General features: G+C 44.7%; 1 protein-coding gene across 15 annotated transcripts in view; it reads right to left on the bottom strand.

Moving 5' to 3' along the window:
* Window positions 1-17059, bottom strand: part of TIAM1 (TIAM Rac1 associated GEF 1) — a 441123-nt gene that overhangs the window by 296411 nt on the left and 127653 nt on the right. For 3 of the 15 annotated variants that reach the window (XM_045389226.2, XM_074034149.1, XM_074034144.1), the window contains exon 3: window positions 13767-13812. The exons of the other annotated variants lie outside the window; for them this stretch is intronic. The gene's annotated coding sequence lies outside the window, so the exon portion shown is untranslated. The remainder of the gene's footprint in view (window positions 1-13766; window positions 13813-17059) is intronic. 15 annotated transcript variants of the gene reach the window in all.

Raw genomic sequence — 17059 nt, 5'->3', positions numbered from 1 at the left:
TCCCACTATCCCATATAAGATGCCTCTACAAAGTGCTTAGCACAAGGTCAGGAATTCTCAGTAAAGTTAACCTAAATTTATACTGTTATTGGTTATCTTATTAACAACAACAATAACATGCATAGCTGCCAATGAAGCAGGTGTTCCCTCCAGAGATTAAAAACTCAGTTACCGTCTAAGCAAACCCATTGAGTTAGCTAATGAACCACTTTCGGAAATCATAGCTATTCAAAATACTCCTTCAAAGTCCAGTATCACCCACGTGCAAACACGCACAGTGTCTGCCCCTTCTTCCCCTCCCATTTCTAACCCAGGAATCAGGGATATGGGGGATCAGTTACTGATGCTAGGACCCAATGTCCTCATTGCAACTAAAATACAACACACTGGCTTCACCCAGCTTGCTTTTCTCTGTCACCACAATTTTTCTCTCCTCCTTTACTTCTCCACTATATGAAGAAATGATAGGATTGCTGGGGCCTCTTCTGGTTTTATCATTCTCAGCTTCTATGCCCTTTTCTTCACATTGCTTTGTTTCCAAGGGCTCTGTGACTCCATTTTACTGGTCAGGGAAGAGAATTTGAACGTCTGAGCTCCTGGGTGATGTGGGGACAAAACTGGCCTCTCAATCATTTTTGGTCATGACCCAACAGAATGCCTTCCCCACACTGTCTCCTCCGTGTCTCTGTCTCAGCCACCTCCCAGGTCAAGATCATCTGTATCCTAGTTTATGACCACAGGCTCCTAACACACATCCCTGCCTTGTAGGCCTCCTCCGACCAACCAGCCTTCCCAGTGCTGCCCAAGGGATTTCTCTCCAAGGCAGGACATAGATTTCATTCTTCCCTAATGAAAAGCTTTCAGTGGCTTTAACTTTCTGTTAGTAAAATTCAAGGTCTTTGGGGTTACCTTTAAGAAGGCCTCCATAACGTGACTCCAACGGGACTTTCTCTTCTCCCCTCTCACCAAATCCTCACAAACCCTACAGACCAGCCCCATAGGACAACTCCTCTCCTATCGTGCCCCGCACCTTCACACTCCACCATTTCCCTGCACGCCTGTGCCACCTAACGCCTCCCAATTCTGGCTAGTCTTCAAAGCACCCTGCAAGATATGCCTCAAATACTATGCACTCCACATAGTGAAATTTTTTTTATTTCAATAGTTTTGGGGGTACAGGTGGTTTCTGGTTACATGGGTAAGTTCTTCAGTGGTGATTTCTGAGATTTTAGTGCACCCATCACCCAAGCAGTATACACTGTACACCATATGTAGTCTTTTATCCCTCCCCTCCTTCCCAGTCTTTCCCTCCAAGTCCCCAAAGTCCATTATATCACTCTTACGCCTTTGCATCCTCATAGCTTAGCGCCTGCTTATAAGTGAGAACATACAGTATTTGGTTTTCCATTCCTGAGTTACTTCACTTAGAATAATGACCTCCAGCTCCATCCAAGTTGCACAAAAGACATGATTTCATTCCTTTTGGTGGCTGAGTAACATTCCAAGGTGCATATATATATATATACACACACACACACACACACACACACACACACACACACACACATATATATATGCGCCACGTTTTCTTTTTCTACTCATTGGCTACTGTGCACACAAAATGAAGTTTAATATCCAGATAAAAGTGATCAGGGCTCTCAACCACTTTGCTTCACGACACATATTAAGGGGGGACTCCTGAAACTATGTTGGGATATCATGTAGTGGGCCCTAAAGTGAATCAAATTAACATCTGATATGATCCAAGCAAAGATCTTGGCGCGGGACTGAATCACACGAGTGAAAGGAATGTGTTTAATGGGGACACTGCCTGTATTCATCTGTTTTCACGCTGCTGATAAAGACATATCCAAGACTCAGTAATTATTTTATTGTATTGCATTATTTTATTTTATTTTATTTTATTTTTTGAGACAGAGTTTCACTCTTGTTGCCCAGGCTGGAGTGTAATGGCGCAATCTTTGCTCACTGCAACCTCCGCCTCCCGGGTTCAAGCAATTCTCCTGCTTCAGCCTCCCAAGTAGCTGGGACTACAGACATGAGCCACCACGTCCGGCTAATTTTTTGTATTTAGTAGAGACGGGGTTTCACTATGTTTGTCCGGCTGGTCTTGAACTCCTGACCTCAAGTGATCTGCCTGCCTTGGCCTCCCAAAGTGCTGGGATTACAGGTGTGAGCCACCGCGCCTGGCCGACTGAGTAATTTATAAACAAAAAGAGGTTTACATGGACTCACAGTTCCACATTGCTGGGGAGACCTCACAATCACAGTGGAAGGCAAAAGGCATGCCTTACATGGTGGCAGGCAAAGGGAAAAAATGAGAATCAAGCAAAAGGGGAAATCCCTTATGAAAACATCAGATCTCATGAGACTTACTCACTACCACGAGAACAGTACGGGGGAAACCGCCTCCGTGATTCAATTATCTCCTACTGAGTACCTCCCACAATACATGAGAATCATGCGAGCTACAATTCAAGATGAGATTTGGGTGGGGACACAGCCAAACCATATCAGTGCCCTAATAAGCAAAAAGCAAGCACTTGCCATCAGGGACAGAAGAGAACAGATGTACACGTGCAGGTCAGTTCCTGCCGCACTCTACCTGCACAGTCAGGGACATGGAGGTTGGGTTTTTTTCAACAGGATGACCACGGACAGTCTCGCTGAAAAAGAAACGTGACAGAACCCACACCCGAAGGGGGTACATTATGCATCTACCTGGGGAAGAGTGCTCCAGGTAGAGACACAGCAAGGACAAGAGCCTTGAGGCAGGCATTTGCCTGGGGCCACATGTCTGAGCAACAGCCGAGTGGAGAGAGAAACAGAAATTGAAGATGGGAAGGGGCAGCTCGAGTCAGCCAGGAACCTCTGTGGGGCCTTCAGTTTTTATTTTGGGGCAATTGGAAAGGCCCAAAAGGTACTGAGCAGAGTGACACTGTCTGACTTTTTAAAAGGTGCCCTCTAGGGCAGGTGCGGTGGCTCATGCCTGTAATCCCAGCACTTTGGCAGGCCGAGGCAGGCAGATCACTTGAGGTCAGGAGTTTGAGACCAGCCTGGCCGACATGGCGAAACCCCGTCTCTACTGAAAGTACAAAAATTAGCCAGGAGTGGTGGTGCACACCTGTAATCCCAGCCACTCGGGAGGCTGGGACAGGAGAATCACTTGAACCTGGGAAGCAGAGGTTGCAGTGAGCCAAGATCACACCACTGCACTCCAGCCTGGGCGACAGAGCAAGACTCTGTTTCAAAAAAAAAAAAAAAAAAGTTGCCCTCTAGCTGCTGTTTAGAGACAGGGTGATGGGAAGGCAAGAGAAAAAGCAGCATCCAAATGCAAATTAAACAGCTGCTGTTTTCAGGCAGGGACTGTGCACCAGCTACCAGCTTGAATTTAAGAAAATGGCCAAGGGTGTCCACTCTCCCCTACCCCGGCGGCTGCAGATACAAAGATCTACAGCACCCTGGCGAGGGCTGAAAGCAGAGCTCTCTGTGGTTTTTCAGGCCAACTCCACAGAAGCTATTAGAAAGGTTAGCAATAAGCGTGGCCCAGCTTAAAACATAGGAGTTAGAGGGGTCACCTCAAATGAAAAGGAGACTGAGAGACAATCTTCTCTTGGGAGCTCCCCTGGAAACAGAGGAAAACACACACCGCCAGAGAAGAAAGGCGCCCTGAAAATACCAATGCCTCTGAACTCTGCACAGAATCAGCTTCAGAGAGAGGCCCTTTGCAGCAAGCAGGGTGGCGAGGCCTCTTAGAACTACCCCTTCTTTTACTGCAGTTGAAGGAAAGAAAAAGAAGTCAAGGTCACACACTCAGGTGGCTTTGAAGCCCAGGCCCCCACCGAGTGGTCTAGCCCAGTAATCCTAGGTTGAAGACGTGTGCAAATTGCTCTTCTCTGTGCCTCCCATGGTCCCCACAAGATTTGCCGGGCACACCAGGGCTGGCCAGTGACCCTCCTGAAGTAGCTTCAGCTCTGGAATCAACTCAACCTGAGACCCTGGTAACTAAACTCCTCCAACCTCCTCGCTTCTCCTCCAAAAATCGGTATTCAATGAGATTCACTTCTGAAGAGCACTCAGCACAAGGATGGTACCCAGCAAAGGGGAGTTATTCTTGGGATCATTATTGCTAATTCTCTTCACCTGCACATGAATGCATGCGAAATTCATTTTAAGTAAAGTGAAATAATGAAAACATTTACTGTTACCATAAGCAATAGATGCATCATCATTAAACAATAGAGTGATAAAAACAGGATAGTGACCCACCTTGTATATTGATGTGTCATCTAAAACATCTATTCAAAGAACAGATGACTCACCTTCAGTTAAATGCCATCCTCCCCAAGATCTTGATCCTTCAGAGATACAAAATCTTCAGCAACACTTACAAGTGAACTGTTAATACTAGTACGGTCAGATGCTGATGACAGCATTTAAAACCCTCTTTCTGGACACTAATTCAGCAATAATATGCATTAGATGCATTTAACAGTTTAAACTCTTTACTCAGTAAATCTGTATCTAAAATTTTTAATATAAGGATAGAATAAAAGATACAAAGATTTACACACAAAGCAGTTAATACACCCCACAAGTAGAAAAACAAAAGTGGAAAACAAAATGATGAGTAAAAAGAAGCAATTAAATAAACTATGTAACATCCTAGACTGAGAGTGGTGGCTCACACCTGTAATCCCAGCACTTTGGGAGGTCAAGGTGGGCGGATCGCCTGAGGTCAGGAGTTCAAGACCAGCCTGGCCAACATGGCGAAACCCCATCTGTACTTAAAAATACAAAAATTAGCCAGGCGTGGTGGCACGTGTCTGTGGTCCCAGCTATTTGGGAGGCTGAGGCAGGAGAATCGTTTGAACCTGGGAGGTGGAGGTTGCAGTGAGCCAAGATCGTGCCATTGCACTCCAGCCTGGGCAACAAGAGCAAAACTCCGTTTCAAAAACTAAAAATAAAAAATAAACTATATAACATCCTTATAAGAAACTTCTCTGCAATTTTTGAAAAAGTGACTTTAGGAAAAATATCTGTCAGGAGAACCTGAGCTACCTGAGAACCTAGCAAATGAGCAAGGTTGGATGAGATGCAATTTCCTGACTTTGCCACATAATAATAATAATAATATGTCATGGTATAGAAAACAAGCCTTGAAAGGAAGAAAACACACCATAGCCCAGTACAGCCACATCAGCCTCCACGTCTGTAAAAAACACCCATGGGCCAGAGCCTCCTCTTCTTCTGTTGCATCTCCTCTGGATATCAGCGAACATAAGCCCTACAGAGACTCCAGGAACTAATAAAAGAACCAGTTGACCTTTCCAGGGAGGCTTACTTAAGGGAAATTTGTGAAAAACTTTTTCAGTATCCCAGACCCTGAAGAGCCTAAAGGTAAGTACATTCAATAAAGCCTCAAAGCAAAGCATGTAAGATTGTCCAAAATGATGCAACAACTTAGAATTCATTGAAATGACCACCTGACTTGTTTTACTGTTGTCTGTATCATCGTTAGTGTTGGATGTGGTTTTAACCAAGTATGTATTTTTCAAACTTTGTCCAGCAGAGTAGAATTGCCTTCGGAACTCAAACTTCTACATAGTGGATCAAATAGGGTCTCCCCAAAAATAGTGAGTCAAATAGGGTCTCCCCAAAAAATTCACATCCACTCAGAACTTCAGAAGGTGACGTTGCTTGGAAATAGGGTCTTTGCAGGTATAATTAAGTTAAGATAAAGTCGGCCAAGCGTAGTGACTCATGCCTGTAATCCCAGCACTTTGGCAGGCCGAGGAGGGCGGACCACCTGAGGTCAGGAGTTTGAGACCAGCCTGGCCAACATGGTGAAGCCCTGTCTCTACTAAAAATACAAAAATTAGCCGGGTGTGGTGGCGGCACCTGTAGCTACTTGGGAGGCTGAGGCAGGGGAATCGCTTGAACCCAGGAGGTAGAGGTTGCAGTGAGCCGAGATCGTGCCACTGCACTCTAGCCTGAGCAACAGAACGAGACTTGCTCTCAAAAAAAAAAAGAAAGAAAGAAAAAAAAGATGAGGTCATACTGAATTAGTATGGGCCCTAAATCCAATGACTAGCGGCCTGTTTTTTTTTTTGTTTTTTTTTTTTTTTTTTTGGCGACGGAGTCTTGCTCTGTCGCCCAGGCTGGAGTGCAGTGACGCGATCTCCACTCACTGCAAGCTCCGCTTCCCGGGTTCACGCCATTCTTCTGCCTCACCCTCCCATGTAGCTGGGACTACAGGCGCCCGCCACCGCGCCCGGCTAATTTTTTTAAATGTATTTTTAGTAGAGACGGGGTTTCACAGTGTTAGCCAGGATGGTCTCGATCTCCTGACCTCGTGATCCGCCCGTCTCGGCCTCCCAAAGTGCTGGGATTACAGGCTTGAGCCACCGCGCCCGGCGACTAGCGGCCTTTAAAGAAGAGAGGACATACAGAGAAGGCCAAGTGAAGAGAGAGGCAGCTACAAGCCAAGGAACGTTGCAGCTACAAGCCAAGATTGCTAGGAGCCACCAGAATAAAAGCCGGGAAGAATTCCTCCATAGAGCAGGGGTCCCCAACCCCCAGGCCGCTGACCGATACCAGTCTGTGGTCTGTTAGGAGCCAGGCCATACAGCAGGTGAGCAGTGGGCGAGCGGGCGGGCATTACCACCTGAGCTCCGCCTCCTGTCAGATCAGCGGTGACATTAGCTTCTCACAGGAGCATGAACCCTGTTGTGAACTGCGCATGGGAGGGATCTAGGCTGCGCACTCCTTATGAGAATCGAATGCCGATGATCTGAGGCGGAACAGTTTCATTCTGAAACCTGGGGTCCATGGGAAAAACTGTCTTCCATGAAACTTGTCCCTGGTGCCAGAAAGCTTGGGGAACACTGCCCTAGGGCATTCAGAAGAAGCATGCCAGCTGGCTGCAGGAGCCACGCCTGTCATCCCAACACTGTGGAAGGCCAAGGCAGGAGGATGGCTTGAGGCTAGACTTTTAAGACTAGCCTGGGCAACACAGTGAGATCCCCTCTCTAAAAAAAAAAAAAAAAAAAAAAAATTAGTCAGGCATGGTAGCGCACGCCAGTACTCCTAGCTACTCATGAGGCTGAAGCAGGAGGCTCTCTTGAGTCCAGGAGGTCGAGACTGCAGTGAGTTATAATCACACCACTGCACTCCAGTCGAGTTGCTACAGGTAAACAAGAGTTCCATAGGCCTACATAGGTGACATGTAAAAATAAACAAATCCTGTCTCTAAAAAACACAAACAACACAAAAAAGGTAGCACGCCTTACCAACACCTTGACTTCAGGCTTCTGGCTTCCAGAGAACTGCGAGAGAATATATTCCTGTTTTCGTAAGCCACCAAGTTGTTGGTAATATGTGATGGCAGCCCTAGAAAACGAATACAACCTACAAACAAAAGCCTCAAAGTAAAGACAAGAAAATCACACAAAAGAGGGATTACTGAGAGGAGAGAATATTAAGAACACATGTTACTTTACAGCTCCGTCTCGGGACATGTGTCAAGGACGGAAGGTACTTCTGAAGAAATGCTGAAAGCTAAAATTAAGGTTTTATGAGCAGTTTTCTTGTTCCTCCGAGCAGTGGTGCCTAAGCATTGGTGTGCATAAGCGTTACCTGGCAAGACATTAGAGTGCAGACTCCCAAGTCCCCACCCAAGATCCTGTTGCAACAGATGGTATTTTTAACAAGGAACCCCAGATTCTAGTGACACTGGCCTCCTGATCACATTTACGAGAACTCTGTTGGGAGCTGAACATACATATAACAAAAACATCCTCTGGGAATGTTCATCAAACTCCCTGTTCCAGCAACCCAAAACCAGATGACCCCTTGATGCCTGCACTGACACCATCCACGACCCCGCCAGCAACGTCCTGTGCCTCCACCTCCACTCCACCTTTGCACCAATGGGCACCTCTCATGAACACACTGAGGATCTTTGTACCTTTGCTCATGATCTCTACTCAGAAGTTCCTCTGCCCCCATGGACATACTGGCTTTGTAAAGAAATTTTGTCCACCTTCCAAAATCCCAATTAAGCATCATCGATCCCTAAAGATTCCCTAGCACACTTAAGGGAGAATCATCCATCGCTCCTGCAGCACACTGGACCAGCCTGCAGCATAGACAGCTGTCTGCCCCATGACATGGGGAGCTCCCCACAGGCAGAGTCTCTCTCTCTCTACTATATCATTGTCACCTCACACAGTCGCTTAAAAGTCACTTAATACACACTGATCCAGGGGGTTCCTGATAAGAGAACTGTGAACAGCACTATCTTGAAGATGTGAAATAAAAGTCAACAGCAGCCTACCCTGGCTGTCCCTGCCCCATCATTATACACATTCAGAGAATCCAGTTTCTCCCTTATAGAAACTAGCACACTTGTGATTAAGATCAGTGTACTAATTCACTTAATGTCCATCTTCCCCACAAGCCTGTGAGCTCTCTGCAGCCAGGGGCTGTGTCTACTATCTACTGCTGTACCTCTAGGCCCTAGCCCTATAACGAGCTCATGGTGAGAAACAAATCCTTCACATGTGAGATCATTTGGCATCCTAGAAAGTTGTTTTAAAAAAAAAAACCTTGAAAACATTATGCTACGTGAAAGCAGTCAGTCACAAAAGATCACACATGTTATGATCCCATTTATATGAAACGTCCAGAATAGGCAAGGCCACAGAGAAAGTACATGAATGATTATCTGGGGGTCAAGGCAGTTTGGGAAGAAATAGGGAATGATTTGGGGCATGATGAAATGTTCTGCAGTTGATTGTAGTGATGATTGCACAACACTGAGAATATACTAAAAAAAAACACTGAATTGTACACTTTATGTGCATGAATTGCATGGTGTGTGAATTATATCTCAATAAAGCTGTTAAAGTTATAGAAGTTCTGCTGTTACAGATATTTGAAAATTAAGTTTGCTCAGAAAAGGAAAATGGTGTAATTGGGAGAAACCATGGAAATCTTTTAGAAGACGCATGGTCTTCTTTCTTTTTTGTTTTTAATAGATGCAGATTCGGTTTTATTTAGTATCCTGTAACTAGAGCTTAAATGTTTGTGAACATCTGGTCTGAGCTGCTCATTTTTAAAGAAATAAAAACTGAGACTCAGAAGTTCAGTGATTTGTCTACAATCTCACAGCCAGTGTGAGGAAGCCTAAGATTCAAACTCAATCACAGCACATTATTCCCAGAAGAAAAAGGGTGGATTTGTGGATGCCACCCAAGTACCCATCAACAGGTGTGTGGATAAATGAAATGCGGTATAGACATTCCACGGAATATTATTCAGCCTTAAAAGGAAAAAAATTCTGACACATGCTACAATATGGATGAACCTTGAAGACATTATGCTAACTGAAATAAACCAGTTGCAAAAAGAGAAATCCTGTGTGCTTCCACTTATATGAGGTACCTAGAGTAGCCAAATTCATAGAGAAGGAAGGAAAATGGTGGTTGCCAGGGGCTGGGGGAGCGGGGGGAGGATGCAGAGTTATTATTTATTGAATACAGAGTTTCCATTTTGCAACATGAAAAGAGTTCTGGAGACCGACTGCACTGGAATGTAAATGAACTTAACCCTACTGAACTGTACACCTCAAAAGTGCTAAGATGGGCTGGTGCAGTGGCTCACACCTATAATCCCAACACTTCTGGAGGCCAAGGCAGGTGGATCACGTGAGGCCAGGAGTTCGAGACCAGCCTGACCAATATGGTAAAATCCCATCTCCACTAAAAAAAAAAAAAAAATACAAAAATTAGCTGGGTGTGGTGGTGCATGCCTGTAATCCCAGTTACTAGGGAGGCTGAGGCAGGAGAACCGCTTGAACTGGGGAGGCGGAGGTTGCAGTGAGAAAAGATCACACCACTGCACTCCAGCCCAGGCAACAGAGCAAGACTCCATCTCAAACAACAACAACAAAAAAACAAAATAGCTAAGATGGTGAATTTTATATTATTTTACCATAATTAAAAATAAACTATTTTTTAAAATCCAAAGTCAAGTCTCCTAACTCCCACCCTGAACTCTCTTCCACGGTGGCCCTTCCCAGACCCAGTGGAATGCACAGATGGCAAGGAAAGCAGGCTGCTTGCTCAGACTTCACAACGGAGAAATCAGAGGCCCAAGTCACTGCGTCCAAGGAATTTCAAAATTTAACAAATCTCAGCAGGACCAATCAGCACACAGATCGATAAAATGGAGGCCACTCCATAGGTCTGAGTCTTCCCAAAACACAGCCCTGCCAAGAGGTAAACGGATGGCAGCAAAAGATAATCTGGTATTGAGTGCCAAGCACTCAGAAGTCAGACAGCTTCTCAGACTTAAATAAGTTTAAGTCAACCAGGGATCTTGAGATTCTGTGATTCTGGTTTAGCTGGTCTGCAAGTACGCATTTCTAACAAACTCCGAGATGATGCTGGTCCAGGGACCACTTTTTTTTTCTTTTCAATCCTTTCTTTTTCTTTCCTTCCTTTCTTTCCTTCCCTCCCTCCCTTCCTTCCTTCTTTTCTTTCTGTTTCTCTCTCTTTCTCTCTCTCTCTCTCTCTCTCTCTCCCTTTTTGAGACAGAGTCTCACTCTGTTGCCCAGGCTGGGATGCAATGGCGCAATCTGGGCTCATTGCAACCTCCGCCTCCCAGGTTCAAGCAGTTCTCCTGCCTCATCTTCCCAAGTAGCTGGGATTACAAACACATGCCACCACACTTGGCTAATTTTTTAAATTTTTAATAGAGATGAGGTTTTGCCATGTTAGCCAGGCTGGCCTCAAACTCCTGACCTCAGGTGATCCACCTGCCTCAGCTTCCCAAAGTGCTGGGATTACAGGCATAAGCCACCGTGCCCAGCCCATTTCAATAGTTTTTGGGGATCAGGCAGTTTTTGGTTACATGGATAAGTTCTTCAGCGGTGATTTCTGAGATTTTGGTGCACCCATCACCCAAGCAGTGTACACTGTATCCAGTATGTAGTCTTTTATCCCTCAACCACCTCGCAACCTTCCTCCTGAGTCCCCAAAGTCCATTGTATCACTCTTATGTCTTTGCATAAAAGCCTGCTTTTTGACACTTTGAGTAGCTGGGGTAGCAATGAAACTACATCACATTCCTTACCCCAAATGAAAAGCCACCTTCTCAGACCTGGGGCTCCATGGGATCATTCTGTTTTCAGTAAATCTAAGCACACAATCACAAGCCAACACATTTCAGTTCATTTTAGGTTGAGTTAGAAAACATACATATTTCACTTCCACGGTTTGTGAAAATGAAATCTTCATGATGTTAAAACCAGGCCAGTGGATTGGTTGCTTGATTGCAGGGTAAGAAAAGAAACCAATGTGGTCTGTTTCTAAAGGGAATCTGAAATAGGACTTAAAACTCAGAAGTCAGTGGGATGTGGTCTAATAACTGATTCAGAAACGCAGTCAGGTCTCTCGGTAAAGCCACAATGTCAAGAGCTACAACTGAAAGACAGTCCAAACATTTCACTTTGCAAGGAGTCACAGCATGGATTTTGTTTAACTTTGGTTTTCATGAAGTCTGGGGTTTCATGCCAGTTCTTAGTGAAAATTAACTAGAAAGAAAAGTCAACAGAACAGCAAGAAAAAGCGATTTGTAAGGCCCAGAGCCTCATCAACCAACAAGACATGCTATAAAGACAAGCACTTGAGGGAAATTAAAATATTTAATAATATGCTATGTTCTTGGGGGTTTGGGGTGGGTGTTCTTAGTTTTTATTTTTATTTTATTACTACTTTTTAAACAGAGGATTTGTCGCTCAGGCTGAAGTGCAGTGGCACAATCATATTTCATTGCAGCCTCCAACTCCTGGGCTCAAGCAATCCTCCCACCTCAGCCTCCTGAGTAGCTAAGAATACAGGTGTGTGTCACAATGCCTGGCTCATGTCTTATTTTCTGTAATGACAAGATCTCACAATGTTGCCCAGGTTGGACTCAAATTCCTGGCCTCAATCCTCCCGCCTTGGCAATATACTACGTCTTTAAGATTAAAGCCAGGCGCTTTAATCTTAAGATCATCGGCTGGGCGCAGTGGCTCACGCCTATAATCCCAGCACTTTGGTAGGCTGAGGCGGGCAGATCACGAGGTCAGGAGATCGAGACCGTCCTGGCTAACACGGTGAAATCCCATCTCTACTAAAAGATACAAAAAATTAGCCAGGCGGGGTAGCGGGCGCCTATAGTCCCAGCTACTCGGGAGGCTGAGGCAGGAGAATGGTGTGAACCCAGGAGGCGGAGTTGCCACTGCACTCCAGAGTGGGGGACAGAGCGAGACTCTGTCTCAAAAATAAATAAATAAATAAAAATAAATTTTAAAAAATTAAAGATAACCAATTAAAAACATTATTGAGCCAGACACAGTGGCTAATGCCTATAATCCCAGTATTTTAGGAGGCCGAGGTGGGAGAACTGCTTGAGCTCAGGAGTTGAAGACCAGACTGGGCATCATAACAAGACCTCATATCTACGAAAAATAAAAAATTAAAAATTAAAAATATCCAGGTGTGGTGGTGTGAACCTATAGTCCCAGCTACTCAGGAGGCTGAGGCAGGAGGATTGCTTGAGCCCAGGAGATTGAGGCTTCACTGAGCCGTGATCACACCCATGCACTCCAGCCTGGACAACAGAGCAATACCCCGTCTCAAAAACAATTAAAAAAAATTAAATACACTAAATTAAAAGCAGTCTTCTTGTAGAAAGGGAAAGAAAAACTTTTTTAAAAGAGAAAGCAAATAATTGATTCCTTGCAACCAAAAACCATCCCAAAATCCTCTATAGAAACTGAATGTGGCCAAGCGAGGTGGCTCATGCCTGTAATCCCAGCACTTTAGGAGGCTGAGGCAGGTGGATCACCTGAGGTCAGAAGTTCGAGACCAGTTTGACCAACATGGTGAAACCCTGTCTCTACTAAAAATACAAAAGTAACCAGCCCTGGTGGCCTGTAATCTCAGCTACTTGGAGGCTGAGGCAGCAGAATCGCTTGAACCCAGGAGGCGGAGCTTGCAGTGAGCCGAGATCACACCATTGCACTCTAGCCTGGGTAACAGGAGCGAAAAAAGAAAGGAAGGAGGGAGGGAGGGAGGGAAAGAAAGAAGGGAGGGAGGGAGGGAGGAAGGGAGGAAAGAAAGGAAAGAAAGGAAGAAAGAAAGAGAAGAAAGAAACTGAATGTGGCAAACTGTGCACCAAATAAGTTTCTAACTTCCACTGCACTTGTTAAAAACCCTTCCTATACATGTGTCAGCTAATTTACCTTCTCGTTTTATTGCTATTATGATTAGTAAGTCCCCAGGACAGGAGAGGGTGGTATACCTATTACTCAGGATATATATTAAGCAATTATCTCAAGGTTCAAAGCCACTAATGTTTACTTGTTGTAAAATCAATTTAATTAAATATATATACACACAACTCTTCAATTTAAAGGCTGGAAATAAACAATTCAAATGGAAACCTCAAGATGTGAAAGGAGAAACCTGGCACAATGGCTCATGCCTATAATTCCAGCACTTTGGGAGGTCAAGGCGGGCAAATGGCTTGAGGCCAGGAGTTCGAGACCAGTCTGGGCAACATGGCAAAACTCCACCTCTACAAAAAATACAAAAATTGTAGCCAGGCATAGTGGCACATGCCTGTAGTCTCAGCTACTGGGGAGGCTGAGGTGGGAGGACTTCTTGAGCCCAGGAGGTCAAGGTTGCAGTTACCTGAGATCACACCACTGCACTCCAGCCTGGGTGACAGAGCCAGATCCTGTCTCAAAAAAAAAAAAAAAAAAAAAGTAAAATTAGAGTGGATACAGTGCTCAGTACTATCCAAGGTGAGGTAAGATAACATGCTTCATATCCTACTCTGGTGGCAGAATTGATACAACCTAACTTTGTTTGCTTGTTTGTTTGTTTAAGGCAGGGTCTCACTCTGTTCCCCAGGCTGGAGTGCAGTAGTGCAATCATGGCTCACTGCAACCTCCGCCTCCTGGGCTCACACCATCCTCCCACCTCTGCCTTCTGAGTCCTTGGGACCACAGGTGTGCACACCACTACGGCCGGCTGGGTTTTGTATTTTTTGTAGAGATGGGATTTCATTATGTTGCCGAGTCTGGTCTGGAACTGCTGGGCTCAAGTGATCCGCCTGCCTTGGCCTCCCGAAGTGTTGGGATTGCAAGGGATTGCAGACGTAAGCCACAGCGCTGGCCAACCTACCTTTGTGGAAAGTAAATTGGCAACATCTAAAGACTCAAAAATATTCAGACCCTTTGACCCATTCATTCTTTTTCTGAGGATCTGTCCCAAGGAAATGATCCAGGATTTAGAAAACGTTGTACCTGAAAATAAAGACATCCACTGCAGTATTTCCTAAGAAGAGAATAAAAATTGGAAATACACCCTGGGGAGGGGGAGGGGTGTGCCCTGCCACTGTAGCTAAGTGAGCCCTCATTTCCCAGAATTCCCTCTCCTGGACGGCAGGGAGTGAGTGGCAGCCATGGGGCGTTAGCACAGTATGTGAAGGCAGGAGTGGAGAAGCAGGTCAAGCGGAGTTCGGCGTGGGCGCACCACCTGTGGCTGCAGCCTCCCACAGTCCCTTGGGCTCCTGGGTCAGGCACTGGGCAGTCCAACGGCCAGGGCGTGGAGTCTTCTGTGCGCCGCTCCCAGTCATCCAGATGGGAAGTGGAAGAAACAGACATGGGCTCCACTGCGGACTGGCTCCGCCCACTCCACATGCTAGTTTTCTTCTCGAGTCCTGGCCCAGCCAGAAGCAGTGACAACAGCTTCCGCAGACTTCTTCCAGCTCCCACAATTGCACAGGGGGAGCCGGGCATGGTGGCACACGCTTGTAATCCTAGCACTCTGGGAGGCCTAGGCGGGTGGATCACTTGAGGTCAGGAATTCAAGACCAGCCTGGCCAACACGGTGAAACCCCGTCTCTACTAAAAATACAAAAAATTAGCCAGGTGTAGTGGTGGGTGCCTGTAATTCGGCTACTCCGGAGGCTGAGGCAGGAGAATTGCTTGAACCCAGGTGGTGGAGGTTGCAGTGAGCCGAAGTCGCGCCATTGCACTCCAGCCTGGGCGGCAAGAGCGAAACTCCGTCTCAAAAAAAAAAATATATATATATATATATATATACACACACACACACACACACACACACACACACACACACACACACACATACATACACACATATGCGCGCACAGTGGGGAATCCCCAAGATAAAGCCCTCTGCCATGCCCCTCACCAAACCCTAACTGATAATTACCATGCATGCAAACAAGAGCTAAGTAAACCCCAGCGCAGCACCCATGGAATAGGAAACACTTGTGAAATGAATATTTACAAATGATTTAAGGCCACTTGCAACACAACCATTTTTACCATTAAATGGGAAAGACATCAAGCTAGAATTTAAACTTACGTATTATGTATAATAAAGACCAGACAAAGGGGGAAAAAAAGATGAAATCAAAGTATACCTGCAAAGTAAAAATAGTTCAGTCTAGGCTGAACTGAGTTAGCTTTTGTTTCTTCCATTTTTAAAGTTTTCTGTAGATTTTCTGTATGGATTTGTTTTAGAATTAAAATTCTTTAAGACTTTGTATGAATTTCTAAGAATTAGGTTCTAAATTCTTTATTGTTTTCTTCACTTAAATTCCTTATTGTTCTGTATCTTTTCCTCCACTCTCACCTTAGATTTTGCATCTGTCATAAAGTAATTTTTCTAATTTAAAAAAGGCCCTATTTTTTGTATATATGCAACAGAATTGAAAATATATTACTTCATTTCACTGCTAAAAATATCTTTTGGTTATTTTCCAGAAGAAAAGCCAAACTTCTTGGCATGATCTGGTCACTGATCTTGCCAGCTTAGCTCATCTTATAACCCTGACTTAAGAATATGTAATAGTAATAATAAGGACATATGACAGTAATAACAATTGTCATCCCCAGAGGTGACCAACCCCTTTGATTGTTCTGTACTTCTGCATGTATGGGTCTCCTGGCTTGAAATGCTTTCCTTCTCCCCCTTATCCATTGGAAGAACAACCACTCATCATCTAAGACTTAACTTGAACTTGGTTCATCCGAAGACCTACCTAAGTCTGCACTGCCTTCAACTTCACCTCCCAAACTACTCTGAGATGCACTCCACATGTGTTCAGTAGCTCTTACCAGACTGTACTGAATGTGTCCGTCTCTCCAGCTATAGGGCTTGCTAAAACTCAAGTTGTTGGGCTATACCCCTAGAGTTTCTAATTCAGTAGATTAGGGATGTGTGGGAGTGGGCAAGAATGTGCATTTCTAGCAAGTTCCCAGGTGATGCTGATGTTGCTGGTCTGGGAAGCTCAGTGAGAGAACCACTGAGCTAGACTCTGAGACTCCTGAAGTGGGGACTTTTATCCAATGTTGCATCCTAAGGCCCAAGAACAGTACCTGACACTTAGTGCAAGATCGGTCAGAAATCATTGTATTTATTTTACTTTTTAAAATAGTCATATATAGTCATGCATCACTTAACAACAGATACACGTTGAGAAACGTCATTAGGAAATTATGTCATTGTACGAACACCAGAGAATGTACTTAGACAAACCTAGATGGTATAGCCTATTGCTTGTAGGCTACAAACCTGTACAGTATGGTACTGCGCTGAATACTGTGGGCAACTGTAATACAATGGTATTTGTATATCTAAACATATCCCAATAAAGAAAAAAATACAGTCAAAATGAGACCACCATCATATATGCAGTCTTATGGGACCACCATCATGTATGTGATCCATTAACCGAAATGCAACATGCACTGCATAACAACTGTAAACAAAACCCTTTCCCATACATATGGCTGCCATCACTAGAATGCCACATAGCATGTTGTGCAGTTACATGCCATCTGACAACGACTTCCTTGATCATATGTTTGTGAAATCTGGAAACCTTAATAAATATAGGGTGAAAATGTCAAAAATCTAAGATTCCTTTTTTTTGAGACGGAGTCTCG

This window comes from Macaca fascicularis, chromosome 3 (genome assembly GCF_037993035.2).
Source record: "Macaca fascicularis isolate 582-1 chromosome 3, T2T-MFA8v1.1".
Classification (NCBI taxonomy): Eukaryota; Metazoa; Chordata; class Mammalia; order Primates; family Cercopithecidae; genus Macaca; species Macaca fascicularis.
The sequence above is the reverse complement of the archived record's forward strand: the minus strand, read 5'-3'. Positions and strand labels throughout refer to the sequence as shown.